This window comes from Aotus nancymaae, unplaced genomic scaffold (genome assembly GCF_030222135.1).
Source record: "Aotus nancymaae isolate 86718 unplaced genomic scaffold, 86718_ANA_hifiasm-v0.15.2.pri h1tg000041l, whole genome shotgun sequence".
NCBI classification, from domain to species: Eukaryota; Metazoa; Chordata; class Mammalia; order Primates; family Aotidae; genus Aotus; species Aotus nancymaae.
In genome coordinates this window covers 8,746,221-8,758,929 of record NW_026988455.1, presented here as the reverse complement: position 1 = coordinate 8,758,929, position 12,709 = coordinate 8,746,221, and the positions used below count along the sequence as shown (strand labels likewise).

General features: G+C 45.3%; 1 protein-coding gene across 13 annotated transcripts in view; it reads right to left on the bottom strand.

The window, feature by feature from the left end:
- The window catches only part of LOC105710662 (uncharacterized), a 247,749-nt gene that overhangs the window by 190,289 nt on the left and 44,751 nt on the right, over nucleotides 1–12,709 (bottom strand). For 9 of the 13 annotated variants that reach the window (XR_010336967.1, XR_010336968.1, XR_010336974.1 and 6 more), the window contains exon 1: nucleotides 1,907–1,987. The exons of 1 other annotated variant lie outside the window; for it this stretch is intronic. The gene's annotated coding sequence lies outside the window, so the exon portion shown is untranslated. Of the gene's footprint in view, nucleotides 1–1,801; nucleotides 1,988–2,818; nucleotides 11,881–12,709 lie in introns of those variants that run through there. 3 more of the 13 variants (XR_010336975.1, XR_010336976.1, XR_010336970.1) reach the window with 3 other exon arrangements.

Here is a 12,709-nt window from a genome sequence, read left to right as displayed (position 1 = left end):
TCTAAGTTAAACTGTTTTATGTCCACAGTTACACACTGAAACACTTTGTCACAACATATAAAATTCACGTTTAAAATATAAAGAGATCCAGTTACCTTTAGTCTTACATGTACTTATATATACTTTTAATATACTTCTTGATGTTTTATGATGCACAACCATGCAGCTCTTGCAGGATCTATAACTATGAGAATATTTAGAATGTATGCTTTTTAAATGGTTCAAAACTCTCTTTTTTAAAGAAAGTCAATTTTAAGAACTTAAGCATACAGTAAAGTACCCCTTCCAAGCCCCAATGTTAAAAGAACCATTTATTTTAGACTACTTGTTTCAAAAGAAAATCTAAAATTGATCATAATTCTGCTTAAATTCCATATTAACCTAGGATCAAAATTATTTTTAGTTCTTGTTTCTTAAATACTTGAAATGTGCTGCTGCATCATGTTTTCCTTATATATTTATTCATTCAACTAACTTCAGGTGGAAGGTACTTACGAGTTTAAAAGTCCTTTCCCAAAGTGGAAATAACAAAAAGTTTGCATAAAAAACACTCGATGTTTCTCAAAGTGTATCTGAGAGTCTAAGCAGCCTACTAACTTGGTTCAGAATAACCACCAACAACAAATGTGAGCTTTTTGTCACATCTAGGTATTTTCCCTTGTAAACTAATACCTACATTTTAAGTGCATTTTCAAAATGTTTCATTTGGCCATGTGATCATTATTTCCCCTGTAAAAAGCTACAGGATTTTAGTTTAAGAGCAAATGAGATAAAGTATCTGGTCCATGAGAAGCCTAAGTGGAAAGATCAGCAACCTGAAATTTGTAACCAATAACAAGACAAACTCCAATGCCACCTTATTCGTGTAATCAATAATATGAGTCGAAATAAACAAAGTAACTTGCCTAGGAAAATTTAATGTGTTAAAATAAAATGTAACAGACAAACCAATTACAACATTTTAAAAAAAAAACACTAAAATGATCAGTAACACAAACAAATCGCTCAAGTTTAGCAAAGCGTGCTGTTGGAGGTATCCTATTATAGTAATAAGCAACAACGTTTAAGTCATGCCAATGCCTAAAACACCACCATCCACACGACATACTTGTCCTTTACTCCGATGAAGCTTAAACTCAGACCCAAACTCACACCATTTCCCCCTTCTAGCACACTGAAATATACGAGGGGAAATCAAAGAAAACAGACATGTTAAGTGCCGGTATCTTCTTCCAGAGTAGGGTCAAATTCATGTTTGCCCGCAAATGTCACGGTCTCAGGAAGTCTGCAAATTCTTACTAGCGCTGGGGTACAAAGAGGCCTGACCACAGAAACACCCGTCCTAGCACCAGGAAGACCCTGAGTCGGCGCCGGCCCCAAAGCGTCGGCTGCAGCGATGGGGGGCAAGAGGTGGCCGCTGGCCTCGCGGGCGCGGCGGACAGGGTCCCACACCCCCGGCCCGCCTCCCGAGAACTAGAAAACCTCACCTCCTCAGACCCTCGCGCTACAGCCCAGCGCGGCCCCCGCGGTCCGACCGCACCCGACTGCCCCGGCCTCCCGACTGCATTCTGTCACCTCATCCCTCCCTGGCGACCTTGAGGCCCCCACCACCTTCGCCGCGCAGCCTGGGCTTCGGCTGCCCCTGGGGCAGGAGCTCCCAGCCGCCGCTTCCCGCCCCGCCCGATCCCCCGTGGCCCGGTCCCCACCGACCCCAGGCCCGAGCCCCCGCCTTGCGCTCCCCACCCCGAGCCTCCACTCTTTCCCCGCGCGGCCGCTCTCAGCCCACTCCCCAGCCAGCTACCTGGAGGCAAGGGCGGCAGAGCACTTCACCCAGGGCCCCAGGTTGAAGAGGGCCAGGTACTCGCGGTCCCACTGCTTCTCCCGCTCTGCCGCCGCCACCACCTACCCCATCACCGCCGCAGCCCCCCAATGGCTCGGTCGCTTGCTCCAGGCCCGGCACCCACACGCCCACCGCCTAACTGCCCCGAAAGGAGTAAGGAGGAGCGTGGGGGAAGGCGCGCGCAAGCGCCGAAGGAGGGGGCGGGGCACGCAACCGCAAGGGAGGCTGGATTGACCAGCGGAGACTGAGGCGGCACATCCCAGCGCGCGTGAGGGGCGGGGCCCGGGAGGGGGCGGGGCCTGGAAATCGTGTGAAGAGAAAAGAGAAACTTTTTCTTTCGAAAACTCAGTCAGAACAGCTAAGCCAAAATATGTTTAAAAAGGTTTAAAAAGGAAAACTATAAAGTAAAAGAGGAGGGAATTGGGGGAAGTAGAAAAGTTCCTGTGGTCCCAGCACCACGGGAGGTTAAGTGGGAGGACTGCCTGAGCCCAGGAGTTCAAGGGTGCAGTGAGCTGTGATTGTGCCACTGCACTCCAGCCTGGGTGACAGAGGGAGACCCTATTTGTAACAAAAACAGTTTGGGGTCAGATACAGCGGCTCATGCCTCTAAGCCCAGCATTTGGGAGGCCAAGGCAGGTGGATGACTTGCGGTCAGGAGGTTGAGACCAGCCTGACCAACAGGGTGAAACCTTGTCTCTACTAATTAGCTGGGCGTGGTGGCGCGTGCCTGTAATCCCAGCTGCAGGTCTGCACCACCATGCTTGACTAATTTTCTTAAATTTCTTACAGATGGTGTCTTGCTATATTGCCCAGGCCGATCTCAAACTCCTGGCCTCGGGTAGTGTTGGAAATAGATGTTGGAAATAGATGCTTGGTACCGCAAAGAAAAATTAGCACTGAGACAAAGGCTGTTTCAGCAACACAATTTTTTACTTCCTGGACTGCAAGAAGGGTACTCCGGGTAGCCATTGTGCCATGAGAGAACTATGAACAAAGGAGGAACCAGGTGAGCTGATCCCAGTTCAGTTCCATAACACAAGAAGCAGATGCCAAGGTGGAATTCGATGTGCAAGAGATTGACAGGAAAAAAAAAAAAAGCCTGTGAAGAATAAAGGAAAGCGGGACCAAGAATAAGCATGGATGGGCCAGATGAGGTGGCTCACACCTGTAATCCCAGCACTTTGGGAGGCCAAGGCAGGCAGATCACCTGAGGTCCAGACTTTGAGACCAGCCTGGACAACATGGCGAAACCCCATCTCTACTAAAAATACAAAAATTAGCCTGGTGTGGCTGTGGGTGTTTGTAATCCCAGCTACTTGGTAGGCTGAGGCAGGAGAATCGCTTGAACTCAGGAGGGGGAGGTTGCAGTGACCTGAGATCATGCCACTGCACTCCAGCCTGGGTGACAGAATGAGCGAGACTCTGTCCCAAAAAAAAGAATGATAAAAATTAAAAAAAATAAAAAGTTTTTTTTAAAAGGCATGGATGGACACTGTGGCTCGTGCCTATAATCCCAGCACTTTAAGAAGCCAAGGCAGGAGGATCACTTGAGGCCAGGAGTTCAAGACCAGCCTGGGCAACATGGCGAGACCCTGTCTCTACAAGAAAATAAAATTATTAGCTGGGTATAGTGGTATGTATCTGTAGTCCTGGCTACTCGGGAGGCTGAGGTGGGAGGATTGCTTGAGCCCAGGAGGTGGAGGCCACAGTGAGCCATGATCAAGCCACTGCACTCCAAATCCTATCTAAAATAAAAATAAAAATAAAATAAAATAAACAAAATGAATATTCATGGAGAGCGTACTGACCACAATGCAGGTCTGACAACTGTTTGAAAGCTCTGCAGAGAGCCCAGAGCAGACTGTCCACATAGGAGCTGTTTGTAAGGCAGGAATGGCCTGAATCTGGAATCCATGGCATGCAGAGCCATTGGCTGGCACAGCCTGGGAAGAGCATGCTTCAGTATGAAGCCTGTGGTGGGCCCAAGTGTGTAGCAGATGGAGTGTCTTGGCCAGCCAGACCTGTTGAAGTAGGCTCTCTCTCTCTCTCTTTTTTTTTTTTTTTTTGAGACAGTCTCACTCTGTCACCCAGGCTGGAGTGTAGTGGCACAATCTTGGCTCGCTGCAACTTCTGCCTCCCAGGTTCAAGCGACTCTCTTGCTTCAGCCTCCCAAGTAGCTAGGACTACAGGCACACACCACCACACTTGGCTAATTTTTGTATTTTTAGTAGAAGTAGGGTTTCACCGAGTTGGCCAGGCTTGTCTCGAACACCTGATCTCAAGTGATCCACCTGCCTCAGCCTCTCAAAGTGCTGGGATCATAGGCATGAGCCACCATACCTGCCCCAGTATATATATTTTGAATGAATGAATGATTGGACACTCAAAAAATGTTAGCTATTAGTATCTTTTCACAAACAATAGGCCCACAGCAAATATTATTTCCCAAATAAAAAGGAAGTCTTCACCACAGAGATTAATTATTTCACCACTCCAGAAAAAAAAAGAAAACTTTTAAAAGAGTGTTTTGTAGACTGGGCATGGTGGCTCATGCCTGTAATCCCAGCACTTTGGGAGGCCAAGGGAGGCAGATCACCTGGGGACAGGAGTTCGAGACCAGCCTGACTAACATGGAGAAACCCCATCTCTATGAAAAATGCAAAATTAGCCAGGTGTGGTGGTGCATGCCTGTAATCCCAGCTACTCAAGGGGCTGAGGCAGGAAAATTGCTTGAACCTGGGAGGCAGAGTTTTCAGTGAGCTGAGATTGCGCCACTGCACTCCAGCCTGGGTAGCAAGAGGCGAAACTCCATCTTAAAAAAAAAAAGAGTGTTTTGTGGTGGAGCACAGTGGCTCATGCCTATAATTCCAATGCTTTGTGAGGCCAATGTGGGAGGATCGCTTGAGGCCAGGAGTTACAAACCAGCCTGGGCAACATAGCAAGACCCTATCTCTACAAAAAATAAAAATACAAAATGAGCCAGGCATGGTGGTGCATGACTGTAATCCCAGCTACTCAGAAAAGCTGAGGCAGCAGAATCGCTTGAACCCATGATGCAGAGGTTTGAGAAGCCAAGATAGAGCCATTTTACTCCAGTCTGGACAGTAAGATGAAACTTCATCACACACACACAAAAAAAAAAATTAGCCAGGCATGGTGGTATGCACCTGTAGTCCCAGCTACTCAGCAGGCTGAGGTAAGGATTGCTTGAGCCCAGGAAGTCAAGGCTACAGTGAGCCATGATCACACCATTGCACTCCAGCCTGGGTGACAGAGTGAGATCCTGTCTTAAAAATAATAATAAAATAAAAGTTGAATTTTTTTATTCTTTTTGAGACAGAGTCTTGCTCTGTCACCTAGGCTGGAGTGCAGTGACATAATCTCGGCTCACTGCAACTTCTGCCTCCTGGGTTCAACTGATTCTTCTGCCTCAGTCTCCTGAATAGCTGGGATTACAAGTGTGCAACACCATACTTGGCCAATTTTTGTATTTTTAATGGAAACAAGGTTTCACCCTGTTGGCCAGGCTGGTCTCAAACTCCTGACCTCAATTGATCTGCCTGCCTCAGCCTCTCAAAGTGCTGGGATTACAGGCATGAGCCACCATACTCAGCCAAAAGTTCATTTTTTTTCTCCCCCAAGATGGAGTCTCACTCTGTCATCCAGGCTGGAATGCAATGATGCCATCTCAGCTCACTGTAACCTCTGCCTCCTGGGTTCAAGTGATTCTCCTGCTTCAGCCTCACAAGTAGCTGGGAGTACAGGTGCATGTCACCACAGGCTGGCTAGTTTTTGGCTAATTTTTGTATTTTTAGTAGAGAAAAGGTTTTGTCATATTGTCAGGCTGGTCTCAAACTCCCAACCTCAGTTGATTCACCTGCCTTGGCCTCCCAAAGTGTTGGGATTACAGGTGTGAGCCACTCCACCTGGCCAGTTGAATTTTTTAATAAATAAAACTGAAAAAATGTTTGATCTGTTTAGCAGGTACAGGTGCAGGTTTTCTTATCGTGGAGCACTGAGGTCTGGGTTTTGAGTGTAGCCATCACCAAATAGTGAACATTGTACTCAAAAGGAGAATATTCATCCCTCACCCTCCTCCCATCTTTTGCAGTCTTCAGTGTCTATTTTTCCTCCTGTGTAACTATTGTGTAATTCCCACACATGAGAACCATCAGTATTTGACTTTGTTTCTGAGTTATTTCACTGAGGATATGTCCTCCAGTTCTATCCACACTGCTGGAAAAGGCATTATTCCATTCTTTTTGTGGCTGAGTCACGTTCCACGGTGTATATGTACCACATTTTCTTTATCTAGTCATCTGTTGATGGACACTTAGGTTGATCCCATATATTTGCTACTATGAATAGTGCTGTGATAAACATATGAGTACAGGTACTTTTTGATATATTGATTTATTTCCCTTTGGGTAGATACCCAGTAGTGAGATTGCCAGTTGAATGGCAGTTCTATTTTTAGTTCTGTGAGAAGTCTCTGTTTTCCATAATGATTGTACTAATTTATATTCCCACCAACAGTGTATAAGCATTCCCTTTTCTCTGCATCCTTGCCAATATCTGTTGTTTTCTGGCTTTTAATTTTTATAGAGATGGGGGGTCTCATTATGTTGCCTAGGCTGGTCTCAAAGTCCTGACCTAAGTGATCCACCCACCTCGGCCTCCCAAAGTACAGGGTTACAGGCACCAACCACCACATCTGGCTGTTTTCTGACTTTTCATTAATAGCATGTGCTGGATGCAGTGGCTCATGCCTGTAATCCCAGCACTTTGTGAGGCCTAGGTGGGTGGACCACCTGAGGTCAGGAGTTTGAGACCAGTGTGGCCAACATGGTGAAACTCCATCTATACTAAAAGTACAAAAATTAGCTGGGCATGGTGGCACACACCTGTAATCCCAGCTACTCGGGAGGCTGAGGCAGAAGAATTGCTTGAACCCAGGAGGTGGAAGTTGCAGTGAGTCAAGATTGTGCCACTGCACTCCAGCCTGGGTGACAGAGCAAGACTCTCTCTTTTTTTTTTTTTTTTTTGGCAGAGTTTTGCTCTTGTTGCCCAGGCTGGAGTGCAGTGCCACGATCTCAGCTCACCAAAATCTCTGTCTCCCAGGTTCAAGTGATTCTCCTGCCTCAGCCTCCTGAGTAGCTGGGATTACAGGCATGCACCATCAAGCTAGGCTAATTTTGTATTTTTAGTAGAGACAGGGTTTCTCCCTGTTGGTCAGGCTGGTCTTGAACTCCTGACCTCAGGTGATCTGCCTGCCATGGCCTCCCAAAGTGCTGAGATTACAGGTGTGAGCTACTGCACCCAGTCCCAAGACTCTCTCTTAATAATAACAACAACAATAATAATAGCATGTGCTTCTTCAAACATAACCTTAACATTGCTCCATGCTGAGGTCGGGTCTGTGTTCCTTCCGTGTGAATTTGAGAAGGTCTGTGACTGGCAGAAGTGATTCAAGGTATATAATAAAAGGTGACACCATTTGTCCATGGTCTTCCTGGGATGCTTGCCCTTTCACCCAGTCACCATGCTGTGTGGAAGCCCAGATCACAGGGAGAGGCCACATGTTGATCTTCCAATCAACAGTCCCGGCACAGATTTCAGATGACAGTCAACATCAGTTGCCAGACATGAGACTGAAGAAGGCTTTGCGATGACTCCAGCCCCAGCCACTGCAACGGCATGAGAGACCCCGAGTGAAAATCACCTACCTCAACCCAGTCAACTCCCAGACCATGAAAAAAAAAAAAAAAAAAAACATTGTTATTTAAAGCACCCAAAGTTTTGGAGTTATATATTATGCAGTAAGAGTAACTTCAATATCTTCCTTTCCTTCTAGCTTTCGAATCGCTTACTCACCAAGCCTAGTCTCTCTTGGAAGACCTTCTCTGCCTTAATGAACGTTTGCCCTGTAGACCCAGCAAGAGGTAGGTTGGGTTTTCTTCCTACTCTTCATGGCCACTCAGAAACAATTTCTTCTTCTATTTCCTCTTCTTTCTTCTTCTTATTCTTTTTTTTTGTGATGGAGTCTCACTCTGTCACCCAGACTGTAGTGCAGTAGCGTAATCTCAGCTAACTGCAACCTCTGCCTCCTGGATTCAAGCAATTCTCCTGCCTCAGCCTCCTGAGTAGCTGGGATTACAGGTGGCTGCCACCCATGCCTGGCTAATTTTTGTAGTTTTAGTAGAGACAGGGTTTTACCATCTTGGTCCAGTTGGTCTTCAACTTCAGACTTCAGGAGATCCACCCGCCTCAGCCTTCCAAAGTGCTAGGATTACAGGCATGAGCCACTGTGCTTCGCCAGATTCTTCTTTTATTCTATTTCTTCTTCCTCCTCTTCCTTCTCCTTCTTCTTCTACTTCTTCCTCTTCCTCCTCTTCTTCTTCCTCCTCTTCCTCCTCCTTCTGCTTCTTCTCCTTCTTTTTCTTCCTCTTCCTCCTTGTCCTCCTCTTTTTCTTTGTCAAGGTCTCACCTCCGCACACTCATGCGATTCTCCCACCTCAGCCTCCTGAGTAGCTGAGACCACAGGCACATGCCACCATACCTGATTGGTTTCTTTTTTTTTCTTTTTCTTTTCTTTTTTTTTCTTGAGATGGAGTTTCACCATGTTGCCCAGGCAGGAGTGAAATGGCACAATCTCAGCTCACTGCAACCTCCACCTCCCGGGTTCAAGCGATTCTCCTGCCTCAGTCTCCAGAGTAGCTGGGATTACAGATGCATGCCACCACGCCCAGCTAATTTTTTGGTATTTTTAGTAGAGATGGGGTTTCACCATGTTGGTCAGGCTGGTCTTAAACTCCTGACCTCATGATCTGCCTGCCTTGGCCTCCCAAAGTGCTGGGGTTACAGGCGTGAGCCGCCATGCCTGGCCTGATTAGTTTCCTTTTATTTTTTGTAGAGATGGGGGTCTCACTATGTCGCTCAGGCCAGCTTCAACCTCCTGGGCTCAAGTGATCCTTCTGCCTTGGCCTCCCAAAGTGTTGAGATTACAGGTATGAAGCACTGTGCCCAACCTCATGTTTCATCTTCTTTAGCTAACCTAAGTGTCTCTGTGTTCTCCAGCACTCTGTTCCCTTGAAGACTCAATCTCCTATGTGACTGTTACAAGTCCTGGGATCTCTTTAGGATTTCCTCTCTAGGGGCCATTCACGAAGTGGTGAGTTCATTTGTCCACAGTCCACATTGCAGCCAATAGCAAAGCCAAACACCAGCTGTGCCTGGATCTCCCTGTATACCGCATTCACCTTGCCTTGCATACATTTCCTTCACTAAATGAGGATAAGAACACCTTTGAGATCATCAGTGTGCATGTCCTCTGTTCAAACTAAAACATATAATAAATAACTCCCACCAAGATGCTAACTTCCTGATGGGTCTGCATGTTAAAAGCAGTTGTCTTCAAATCTAACTCCTATGAATGTTTATACTTCTGTTTATTCTAAAACTCCCTAATTAGAGACTTTCCAGTATCTTACAATTCCTCAACGATTCATAGGGAGCCAGGAATAAATTATTCAAAAATAATTAGCAAAAAGTTTTACCTTGTTTTATTTATTTAATTGGTGATATTTTCCAATATAATTAGTTTTGCTGATATAGAAATTTTTAGAACAGGCCTCTTTGGGTTAAGAACAATGCTCTTTCTTTCTAGTTGCTCTAAAGAAGAGGAAGAAGAAGAAAAAAGAACAAAACCCATTTTAGGAAACTTTTAGCCATGAGTATAACACAGCACAATGAAAACTTTCTCTTTTATATAAGAAATATATTTTGGCCAGGTGCGGTGGTTCATGCCTGTAATCTGAGCATTTTGGGAGGCCAAGGTGGGCAGGTCACCTGAGGTCAGGAGTTCAAGACCAGCTTGGCCAAAATGGTGAAACCCTGTCTCTACTAAAAATACAAATATTAGCCAGGAGTTGTGATGCCCACCTATAATCGCAGCTACTCGGGAGACTGAGGCAGGAGAATTGCTTGAACCTACGAGGCAGAGGTCACAGTGAGCTGAGATTGTGCCACTACACTCCAGCCTGGGAGACAGTGAGACTCCATCTCAAAAAAGAAAAAGAAATATATTTCACAAACGTGCATTTAACACAGGCAAATTTTGAGCATCAGAGAAATTGGTCTGGAGTCCAGAGACGCAGTGTCGCATTGGTTACAAGAATGGTTTGGGACCCCAGATTTACCGCATTAATAGCTGCCCATGCTTAGCAAGGTACTTAACCCCCCTTTGCCTTAATATCTTCTCCATAAAACAGGGATGGCAGTAGTACAGTGGTCCATGCCTCAGAGGGTTTGATGAGGATCAAGTGGTGGGCACGTAGTTAGTGCTCAATAAATGCTAGAGCTATTATCTTTATTCTTGTCTCTATGAGTGAAAGAAAAATCCAACACTGGATCAGATTTAATTCTTCCAGAAGCAATGGCTCAAAATAAACTGCCATTCAAAACCTAAAATCATCATATTGGGTTAAAGCTATCCAAAATTTAACTGATCTATATTCCAGTAATTCCACAAAATAGATAAATGTGTGTAGTTACTTAGAAGAACATTTAACAACTGCATTTAAATGTAGATTCTTGGCCAGGTGCAGTGGCTCACACCTCTAATACCAGAATTTTGGTATGCTGAGGCAGGTGGATCACCTGAGGTCAGGAGTTCAAGACCAACATGGTGAAACCCATCTCTACTAAAAATACAAAAATTAGCTGGGCATGGTGACAGGCACCCTGTAATCACAGCTACTCAGAAGGCTGAGGCCAGAGAATTGCTTGAACCCAAGAAGTGGAGGTTACAGTGAGCCAAAATCATACCACTGCACTCCAGCCTGGGCAACAGAGTGAGACTCCATCTCATAAAAAGCAGAAAAAAACAAAAAAATAAATAAAAAATAAATAAATGTAGATTCTTGGGCTTTGTTTCACATATGATTCCCACCAGCAAAGAGACCTAAGAATGTGTTTTTTTTTTTTTTTTTAGACAAAGTCTTGCTCTGTCACCAGTCTATAATGCAGTGGTGTGATCTCAGCTCACTGCAATCTCTGCCAGCTGGGTTCAAGCAATTCTTCTACCTTAGCCTCCTGAGTAACTGGGACTAGAGGTGTGCTCCACCACACCCAGCTAACTTTTTTTTGTATTTTTAGTAGAGACAGAGTTTCACCATGTTGGCCAGGGTGGTCTCAATATCCTGACCTTATGATCCACCTGCCTCAGCCTCCCAAAGTGCTGGGATTACAGGTGTGAGCCACCAAGCCAAGCCAAGAGTGTGTATTTTTATCAAGTCTTCTAGTGACATTTTTGATCAGGCAAACTCAGGTAATCACAACTGAATTGTAACCCCTTCAATCACATTGATTGAAGGGTTGGTGAGTGCATATTTTCCAGGTTTAAATGATAGTGGACATAGAGCAGCTGTTCTCAATTTTTTTTTTTTTTTTTTTTTTGAGGTGGAGTCTCGCCCTGTGCCCAGGCTGGAGTGCAATGGTGCAATCTTGGCTCACTGCAATCTTTGCCTCCTGGGTCCCAGTTCAAGCAATTCTCCTACCTCAGCCTCCCACGTAGCTGGGATTACAGGCATGAACCACCATGCCCAGCTAATTTTTGTATTTTTTTTTTTTTTTAGTTGACAGGGTTTTACCATGTTGACCAGGCTGCTCTTGAACTCCTGACCTCATGATCTGCCCACCTAGGCCTCCCAAAGTGCTGAGATTACAGATGTAAGCCACCACACTAGGCCTGTTCTCAAATTTTAATGTGCTTAAGAATCACCAGGAAAGTTGTTAAAAATTAGATAACCAGAGATTTAGACACTTAGAGATTTAGATTCAAAGCGCTGGGAAACACTCAAAAATCTGCAATTTAAACCAGTTTCTTCTCTCCAGGGTGAATCATTCAAAGGCACTTGTCTTCATCCATTCTGTGCTGCTGTGACAGGTAATTTATAATGAACAGAGATTTATTTGGCTTAGCGTTCTGGAGGTTGGGAAGTCCAAGTACAGCGGATACATCTGGAGAGGGCCTTCTTGCTCTGTCAAACAATGGCAGAAAGTATCACATGGTGACAGAGAGCAGGAAGGGGGCTAAGCTCATCCTTCATAAGGAACCCACTTGTGTGATAATGAGCCAACCCCACTCCCACAATAACTGCATTAATGCATTAAGTCAGAGTCTTCATGACCTAATCACCTCTTAAAGGTCCACCTCTCCACATTGTTGTACTGGGGATTAGGTTTTCAACACATGAGCTTTGGGGGATACATTCAAACCATAGCATTCTGCCCCTGACTACCCAAATTCATGTTCTCACAGGCAAAATACATTAATTCCATCCCAATAGCTCCAAAAGTCTTAACTTGTTTCAGGGCCAAAAGTTTAAAGTTCAGAGTCTCATCTAAATCAGACATGGGTAAGACCCATGGCACAACTCATCCTGAGGCAAATTTTCCTCCAGCTGTGAGTCTGTGAAATAATAATAAAAATAAAGTGACGTGCCTCCAAAATACAATGGTAAGACAGATATAGGGTAGATACTTCCTTTCTTTTCTTCTTTGAGACACTGTTTCACTCTTGTTGCCCAGGTTGGAGTTTAATGGTGCGATCTCAGTTCACTGCAACCTCCACCTCCTGGGTTCAAGTGATTCTCCTGCTTCAGGCTCCTGAGGAGCTGGGATTACAGGTGCCTGCCACCACACCTGGCTAATTTTTTGTATTTTTAGTATAGACAGGGTTTCACCATGTTGGCCAGGCTGGTCTCAAACTCCTGACCTCAGGGGATCCACCCACCTCGGCCTCCCAAAGTGCTGTGATTACGAGCAAGAGCCACCATTCCCAGCAGACATTTTCATTTCAAAAAGGAG